The 9,575-nt window shown below is 36.0% G+C and overlaps 1 long non-coding RNA gene across 1 annotated transcript; it reads right to left on the bottom strand.

Moving 5' to 3' along the window:
- On the bottom strand, nt 1–1,992 carry LOC148114344 (uncharacterized). Its single transcript, XR_015734048.1, has 2 exons — nt 1,839–1,992; nt 1–205 (listed from the first exon to the last, which is right to left on the bottom strand). It is a non-coding gene; the product is annotated as an uncharacterized LOC148114344 (long non-coding RNA).
- Nucleotides 1,993–9,575: the final 7,583 nt, after the last annotated feature.

Below are 9,575 nucleotides of genomic sequence, written 5' to 3'. Positions count from 1 at the left end.
TATCATGGTCAACTGTATTAAAAGCTACTGAGAAGTCAAAGAGTAACAAGGATGGAAATATTACCCCAATCTTCCATTAAAGGCCATTGTAAAGCATGACCAATTGTGTTTCAGTTCCATTCTTGATTGATTCAGGTAGGAAAGTGGATGAAAATTGTCCAGTGAGGTGAGGTCTAGTGATGGCTTCTTGAGGAGGTACACCACTCTGTTTAAGAGACAGCAAGATAATTCTGTTTAAGAACTTGCCACTGCTACCACCCACTCATCTTACTTCCTAGGACATTGTAGCTAGCCAGGATACCTGGAACTGGTATACAAGATGGTTGAGCTCAGTTGTGAGAACCCTATGGACTTCAACTGGCCAAGAGTTATTGAAGGGATCTTCTGAATGCCTTCTTTCGTGAAGCTTCAGCCACAGCTGATCACAGGAGTTTTCCTGGGTCTTAGCCCCTTGTTTCTAAGTGAATCTTATCCATGCCTGCCTGATTATCTTTTAAATTGGAAGAGAACCTGTTTGAATTCAGTTTATGCTTGTGCTTAGAAACTGTCATATTTTTTTTTTATCACAAGCTTGTTTTATTTTACCAAGCAATAAAAAGGTGACTTTTTTTTATTTTATCAAATAACATTTAATTTTTTAATCTAATGTCCTTGGAAATAAAAGCTTTTCCTGAATGTAGTGGTTGATTTTAATGGATTTTTGTTGAATTATTTTAATAAAATAATATACATCTGTGAAATCCAAAGATTTTCAATAACTTTTGTAGAGGGAAGGGGCAAATTGGAGGAAAAAAGAGAACTGGCTTGTTCTTTCTTGTTTCTTCATATTTATACCAATGTTAGAACCTCTATATATTTTGGCCTCTCATTTCCAATCAGCCACAAATGCCACAGCCAATGGTCAGGAACCCTGAATGTGGCAGATGTTCCAATATAAGCCACCAGTTTTCATCCTAAACGTAGATGAATAAGCAGAATTTTCTCAGGGACAGAGAGTTAAAATTAAAAATCTAGTTGTTATAGCCTAGAATAAGTTAGTAATTTGCTTCAGGGATTGAAGTAAGAAACAATGTGGAAAAAAGGGCAACAACTAAAGTTAATGCAACCACACCCTGCTGGTTTCATGTGGTTTCGAATTTTCTGGAATAGAGTTTAAAATTAATTTCAGGTTATTTTCAAAGTCAAACTCTTCACTTTAATAGTGGATCATCACATGAAAACTAATGTCCAACTGTTTGTGGTAGAAAGAGAAAATTGAATGGCACATTTTCATTCTTCTATGGCTATAAAAATCTTGAGTTCCTCTATGTAACATATCAAGGAAATCTTCAATACACTACATATAATTTAGAAAATCTATTCTCATGCTGGTTTGAATAGAAAAGGAAGAAATAGATTCAATGGTCCTATTATATATTTCTTGTGTATTTGAAATACCTCCTCTAAGCAACATTCTAAACTTCATGATCAACTCACTCCCTGGAAGCTATTGTCAATTTTAGAAGTGCAAGAGAACAGGAGTGGGCACAAAATAACAACAGTTTATGGGGTATTCAAATAAAGGAAATCTATCTAAAACAATTCCCCTAGGATTTTAGTTCATTTGCTAGTCTTATATAAATACACTTTGTGCAGAAATGGGTCTACTAAATGATTATTCCACTGTGGGATCATTGGTGCTCTCTGAGCCTGATTGTTTCCTCACATATGTTTCATTATGCAACTAAGTAACATCACTGTTATGCCACTAGATTTTTAAAGTATCTGAACTAAAATATTGCAAGCAAGCACTTATGATCGGTGGATCATACACGTTTATATGTAATAAAACTATTTACCACTTTATAATGCCTTGGTTAAGGCCACACTTGGAATACTGCATCGAGTTTTGTTTGCCACGATGTAAAAAAGATGTTGAGAGTCTAGAAAGAGTGCAGAGAAGAGCAACAAAGATAATTACAGGATTGAAGGCTAAAACATAAAGAACAGTTCCTGGAACTGGGTATGTCTAGTCCAGTGATGGTTAACCTTTTTGGTGCTGAGTGTCCAAAACACGTGCAAACCCCCAAAATGCAATGCGAGTGTCCCTGTGCATGCATGCGCGCCCCCGTGCATGCATCCTGAACTCCCACACTGTTAGCTTCCATATTGGTGCAGGAGGCTTTCCAGGCCCAAAATGAGGCACCGGGGGCCTCATGTGTTGCCACACGCAATTTTGGCTTCCATTTTGAACCCCCAAAATGCAATGCGAGCACCCCACACACATGCACCACCTGCACGTGCATGTCCCCTGCATGCACCCCACCCCCTCATGCATGCATGGCAGAGACCCAAAGAACAGCTGGTCGGCAGGAAGCACGCACATATGTGTGGTGGAGCTGGGCTAGGGTGACAGCGTGCCCACAGAGAGGGGTCTCTGTGGCATGTGTGCCATAGGTTCATCATCATGGGTCTAGTCTGATGAAAAGAAGGACTAGGGGTGACATGATAGCAGTGTTACAATATCTCAGGGGCTGCGACAAAGAAGAGGGAGTCAAGCTATTCTCCAAAGCACCTGAGGGTAGGACAAGAAGCAATGGGTGGAAACTAATCAAGGAGAGAACTTAGAACTAAGGAGAAATTTTCTGACAACAATTACCGTATTTTTCGGAGTATAAGACGCTCTGGACTATAAGACGCACCTACCTTTTTGGGGGAGTAAAACAAGAAAAAAAAATCTGCCTCTGCCTCCCAGCAATTTGCCTCCTTGCAGCAAACAGCCTGTTTCATTTTCAGCACAGCCTGATTAGCACAAGAAAAAAAAAATCTGCCACTGCCTCCCAGCAATTTGCCTCTTTGCAGCAAGCAGCAAACAGCCTGTTTCAGTTTCAGTTTCAACACAGCCTGATTAGCACAAGAAAAAAAATCTGCCTCTGCCTCCCAGCAATTAGCACAAGCAGCTGATTGTCAGTTGGATCGGCCTCCCGAAGATCAGCTTTCAGGCTGCAGATATTGCCATAGTCTATTGCTGCCTCTGTGTACCATATTTTCTGGGGGGCTGGCGGTGGGCGGGGGTACATTCGGTGTATAAGACACACCCAAATTTTCACCCTCTTTTAGGGGGAAAAAGTGTGCCTTATATTCTGAAAAATACAGTAATCAGTGGAACAATTTGCTTCCAGAAGTTGTTAATTCTCCAACACTGAAAGTTTTTAAGAAGAGATTAGATAACCATTTGTCTGAAGTAGTATAGGGTTTCCTACCTAAGCAGGGGGTTGGAGTAGAAGATCTTGGAACCCCCTTCCTACTCTGTTATTCTATTCTATTCTAGCTCCCAATACTGGCCATAAAAATAGTGCCCTTTTTGAAAATGGAGCATGTGTGAAAGGATAATGTAGAATCCATTATTTAAATTTGGTCTAAATATCCTCAATGTATAGCAATATACTAAACATATTGTAAGGTAGGAAAACCTTAAAGCTTAATATAGCAATGTAAATATGCTATATTACAATGTACATTGTACATTGTACAATGTACAATTTTTTGTAACATTTCAGTGCAAGTAAGGCAAGTTTTATAGGTACAGAAGACACTGCTTCTTTGGCTGTATTTGAAAGAGGGAACAAATACAATGAAAGCTGACTGTTCCACTTTTCAAACTGATTGAACTGAGCCTCTTTTTTCTTTATAACGTCTTTTTATCCAATTAAGTAGGTTTCTATAACCTTAGCATTCTGCTCAACTACACAATTGGGAAAGATCTCCAGGCAGTTCTTACTTTAGCAGATGTGCATGATAACTAAAATTGTCAGCTATCAATAAGTTCCACCTAAGAATGGCCAATCAATTATCACAAATTAATTTCCCACTCCCACTTTGCTATGATCTTTATGTAGTACTTTCAGTTTAAAATTTACCATAAATCACACACAAAAACATATATTGTCATTGTCATGCAGTTAAAATAAAAGCTTTGTTCAGACAATTGTTTACAATTTACAGCCAATCTGATTAAATAACTCAAATTGTGCATATGGTCAGCAAAAATGTTATAAAAGTATTCTTAATTAAATAATTTATTGTACCAATTTTTGAACTGTAAGTTTGGAAATTCAGTATAAAACTAGACTACTCAAATTCTCATTAGTCTAAGTCGATTGCACTTTACTGGTTACTAGCCACAAAGCATAGGCCTTTGGGGGCAAAGCAATAATTGTTCAAAAATATATTGTAGGGATTCAGCTACACACCTGAATTGTAATGTGAGTTGGTGGCAAGGCAGATCTTTGTTACATTGCTGCCATGCTCTCTGCAAAATGGACCAGGCAATTCTCATGTGTATGATCTGTGACCTAAAAACAACTGTAATTAAATCTGACAGAATCATATATTTGCTTCTTTAAAAGCCACTACAATCTATTCACATTAGGCCTCCATTGCAGCTTCAATCCATTTAGCTCAGTGATGAAATCCAATTTTTTTTATTATTAGTTCTGTGGGCGTGGCAGGGGAAGGATACTGCAAAATCTCCATTCCCACCCCACTCTGGGGCCAGCCAGAGGTGGTATTTGCTGGTTCTCCGAACTGCTCAAAATTTCTGCTACCGGTTTTCCAGAACCTGTCAGAATCTGCTGAATTTCACCCCGATTTAACTGCCTGAGGATCTAATGCCAGTAGAAACCAAAAGAATAGCTTAAATGGATTTTAGAACACTGTAAACAATGTACATCAATGTAAACAGTCGATAGGAAATATATGAGATCTGTAATATAACCTGGAATACAATTAATTAAGATTGTCCACTGCTTCCACAAAATTTTTCTTTGGGTATAAACTCATAAGGTAAATTTCCAGTGAAATTGATGGAACTGAACCTTCTGCAGCTTCAAACAGGGCCTCAAAATCTGTTCCAAATGGTCAAGGGATTTTCTGGAGCAAATTTTGGGGATAACATAAAAAAAAGTGAGGGGAGAAAGTCCTAGTTTGTGAACCAATTGTTAATTTGTTGCAAGTGCAACAAATTCTACAGTTTGAACTAGAGCTGTGATGTCAGACAATATGCAGCGATGAATAACTGGTTTTATTCAAGTAGAGGCACACTTGTTTATTCAAGTAGAGGCACACTTGTTCCATTACCCCTTGGAATTGTATATAGTAAATATTTTTTATAGAAACTATAAAAGATCTTTAAAATGGAGGAGTTGAAGGCAGGGCCAAATATTTCTTTCTGGAACAGTCTGCTCCTTGAGATCAGATAGGCACTTTCCTACTGAGATTTAAAAAACGAGTAAAACAATATTGTCTTTGAAAATGAGCAGAACTGGGTATGTTTATTTTTAATACATTTTCTAATATATTTTCTGTGTTATTGTAAATAATATACTAGTCAATCTTAAGGGCTCCAGCAGTTTTGTGATATTGTTGCTTTAATTCTTGTTATTAAAATCTTTCTGGATGTACTCGCCAAAGTATTGTTATGGAACAGTATAGACATTTTTGTAGTAATAAAATAAATGTAGCGAATTATCATTTGCTGAAAAATGAGACAACCTCCCATGCTTTAAATAAGAATATACAGAGAGGTGGTGTTTAAATGATTGCTCTTAGCATTTTCTAAGTGTCTATTTAGTCATTTAACATTTGAGTAATATTTCACCCACACATCTGCCTTCAAGTGTCCAGATGTCTGATGAGTTGTGGTTTTAGAAACTGAACACTACAATAAAGAGAGGAAGTAAATGGTGAGGTAACAAAAGGGATCTGCATCTGTGCACATCTTGTCTGGATTTACACATGAAGCAGAATGAAATGGGAAGTAGTTTTACAGACAAGATGGGACCGTGGCGAGACAGATACTGCCTGTATCTATCCATCTTTAATTTGTTAACTGTTATTATCAAAAATAGAAACAGATGACAATATATTTTAATAAATGGAGAGGACTTACTAAGAAAATATCACTAGTATTTTTCCTCACTCAAGTAAGCAGTTGCCCAGAGTCCTAAATCGGGCAAATAAACAAAGAAATAAAATTATTATTATTATTATTATTATTATTAAATAAACAAACAGCTTTAGCAGCTATTCATAGTAATGTGATGTCTATTTTAAGATGAGAAAGGAAATGAGAAATATTAATAATACTGTTAATATTATAAACTTGGGGTTGGATATGGATAATTGTCACAGTTGGAACACTGGGAATTAAATTTATTGATTTATTTAAAAAAACCTGTAAAACTTAATTAAAAACATTCTTCAGGACACAATAATATCCCTGAAATCTCACTTTACCTGGGTCTGGAAGGAGCTAAGGAAGGCCAGTTGATTTGTTTGCATAGATGGAATTCTGGGGATCCCAACACCTCAACTCCTAAGTGTGCTGCAAAAACGTTTCTGTTCCTGTACTTCATTTGGAAGGAACCACCATCTGGAGTATACATGGTTAATCTCACAATCACCCTTTGATCCAAGTAGATTGAGCTGGCCAGAATGTTGTTCTCAGCTATGATGGCTTTTTGCACCTTCACACAGCATCAGTTCATCATAATTTCCTACTGGAAGCCAAGTAGCAGCTCTCTGAATTATTGAAAGGGCTCATTCCATTCCAATTACTCTTTTCTACAATTGCTAAGTTTGGTCATTCATTTTCAGGTTAGATTTGCTATGAGGAATGAAATTCTACACAAATCCAAATATAAATGAATGGGGATAAATGTGTTTTAATTTCACTATGGCAATTCAACACTGGATGAATTTTTTTAAAGCTGTGCAATAAATATCGCTCAAAGAAGGTCCAGCACTACATAAAGCTTTTGGTTTTGTTTTGAAATTACCAAATAACACTTAAAATAATGTGCAATCATCTCAGACTAAAATAATTTCATTTCGTATGCATTTTGAATGTATTGAGAGGGATATTATAATTTTTATTTCAATTTCCTCTCTTTTTGAATTAACATTTGTTAAAGAGAATTATTAAACAGATTTTCTTTTCACTATTCCTTTTTTTCTAGTGTTTTCCTGTAAATGCAGGGTCTGCTTTTTTAACTTCTGATCAACTAACTGTTGATCCAATGTGACAGGAATTGACAGGTTTGTTATCCAAGCCTGACCTCACAGGCTGAGTGTGTGTGACTGGCCTAAAGTCAATGTCCAAACTAGACCACACTCTTCCATCTCTTTCTACCAATAACATTTTTACTATAAAGCAAACAAGAGTCACCTAGATGAGATGGGCAATGCAGAAATGTGATAAAACATTTTTGATGATTCTGTGTACTCCATTTAGCCGAGGTGGCGCAGTGGTTAGAATGCAATACTGCAGGCTACTTCTGCTGCCTGCCAGCTGCCTGCAGTTTGGCAGTTCAATTCTCAAGGTTGACTCAACCTTCCATCCTTCCGAGGTCAGTAAAATGAGGGCCCAGATTGTTGGGGGCAATATGTTAACTCTGTAAACCATTTAGAGAGGGCTGTAAGCCGCTTAGAGAGGGCTGTAAAACACTCTGAAGCAGTATATATGTCTAAGTGCTATTGCTATCTAGTCATCATTTTGGTTGTTTTAAGAATTAGCAAAGAAAATCATGTCAAAAAAGAATGACATCAGAAGTTGATATCATTCACTTGCTTCATTTCAGTTTCCTGGGCCATGCAGGAAACTGCATTTCCTCTTTGATACTTCAGCATTCCAGCTTCCAACCACAAGCTGCGCATATTGGTTGCATGTTTTGTTATGTGGTTATTTTAACTAATAAGCATTTTATCTGCTTAAGCAGATATAATTGCTTTGGACAATGAAATTTTTTATATAGGTTATTGGAAATGTTTGAGATAGTTTTGCCTGTCTTTAGGTCTTCTGAAAGTTTATATTTTAGCTTAATATGATTTACCTAACCCTTTAAATCTAGGTAATTATTAATGGAATACCCTTTCTTTGGTTAAATTTATATTAAGATTAAGCTACTAAATACAATAGCAGAAGCATTAGATTTGAAGACAGGGAAATAGTAAAGCTTGAAAGAATAGAGTCATAAAGATGCATCAAGTTACTGCTTTCCAATCTGTCTTCTAAAGTCTATGCAGGAAAATAAGGAAGAGTATGTATTGGAATATCTGCTTAAATTTATTTAGCTCTGCAAAACTGAAAGAAAAACAAATACTTTAAATCTCTCTGTTATGTTATTATGAATAAGCAAACATTCAACTTGGATGTACATTTTTGCAAGATTGAGTTTTTATGGTTGGATCCTGAGAATATTAAAACAGTGTAATATTATCTGGTGTAAGAATTTCCAGGAAACTTTCTAAACTGTATTTTGATTTTAAATAGACACTGCGTGGCTTATAATTTTTAAAAGAATAGCTTTAAAAAAGGAAAATGATCAGCCCCATAAAACCACATGTATAACAAATTCAGACTGCCAAAGGCCCGATAAGTATCCTAACTCTATGCCTGGGAATTGTCCAGATTTTAAGCTAGGTCTTAAGGTCCTGGAACATTTGAAGGGTAGGAATTGAATATATCCATGGGGAGTTCTTGTTTCAGAAGACAGGTACTGGGACAGAGAAGGCAGGTTTTAATGGCCCCATAAAATGATGTATATCTATAGGGAACCCATCTGACCTATTCTGCCTTGTACTGGATGGACAGAAACAACTAGAGTAGACAGATTAAAAAGAATCTCTTCTACAAAGATTAGCTTGCTGATTTGTTTGTTTGCTTGCTTCCTTTCCATGAGTGTCACCTGGCACCAGGCAGTTGGACACTAATTAAATAAATACCTGAGATAATTCATGTTGATAATAACCCTTCCTTATGAGCTGATTGTTTAATATCTTTCCAACAATAAATTAACTATAAATTTCTGACTACAAGTGATAATATTTCTATCATTTTAATTTTTTATCTTCCAACGGATAAAAAAGGTCATTTACACATACTTTTTTGTCAAAACCATCTTTATTAAAGAAGAGTGTTACAACAGGCTTAAGAACATGGTTGTATGAAACCAGCTACAATGAAAAGAGCCTTATATAGAAACGAAGATTATTATGAATGCACATGGTGGCAAAGGCAATAAAATCTAGTCTCTTTTATAGCAGAAACTGCTGGCACAAAAGAACACTCTAAAAGTATGTAGTCTTGCCAGTGGATTTGGACTTACGCTATGCTATTTAATAATTTAAAATAAGAGAGTGAGCAGAATAGATTCATACTCAACTATAATTTTCTTATGATTAGCCCCAAAGTATAGACTTTTCATTACTGATACTAAGAATAGAAATTTAGTTTATATTCTAATGCTGCATTTATTACACATTATTGTCTTTTTTATTCAATCCATGCAACTTCCAATTACATGATTTTCTTTTCTGATTTAGGCAAAGAATAAATATACAAAAATAACTTTTCTTTTATAGTTTACCTTTTTATTTACCATGTGACTGCTCTATCAAGAACCAAGTGACACCAAATACACTAATCTAGTCAGCAATTCCCTTTAAATCAAAATTTTGTCAGTACATCTACTTACAAAAATGGGTGTAAACTGTTTATATAAACAAGAGCTAATAACTGTAACCTATAGAAAGGG

The sequence above is a fragment of the Pantherophis guttatus genome, chromosome 4 (genome assembly GCF_059756535.1).
Source record: "Pantherophis guttatus breed Tessera chromosome 4, ASM5975653v1, whole genome shotgun sequence".
Taxonomy (NCBI): Eukaryota; Metazoa; Chordata; class Lepidosauria; order Squamata; family Colubridae; genus Pantherophis; species Pantherophis guttatus.
The sequence above is the reverse complement of the archived record's forward strand: the minus strand, read 5'-3'. Positions and strand labels throughout refer to the sequence as shown.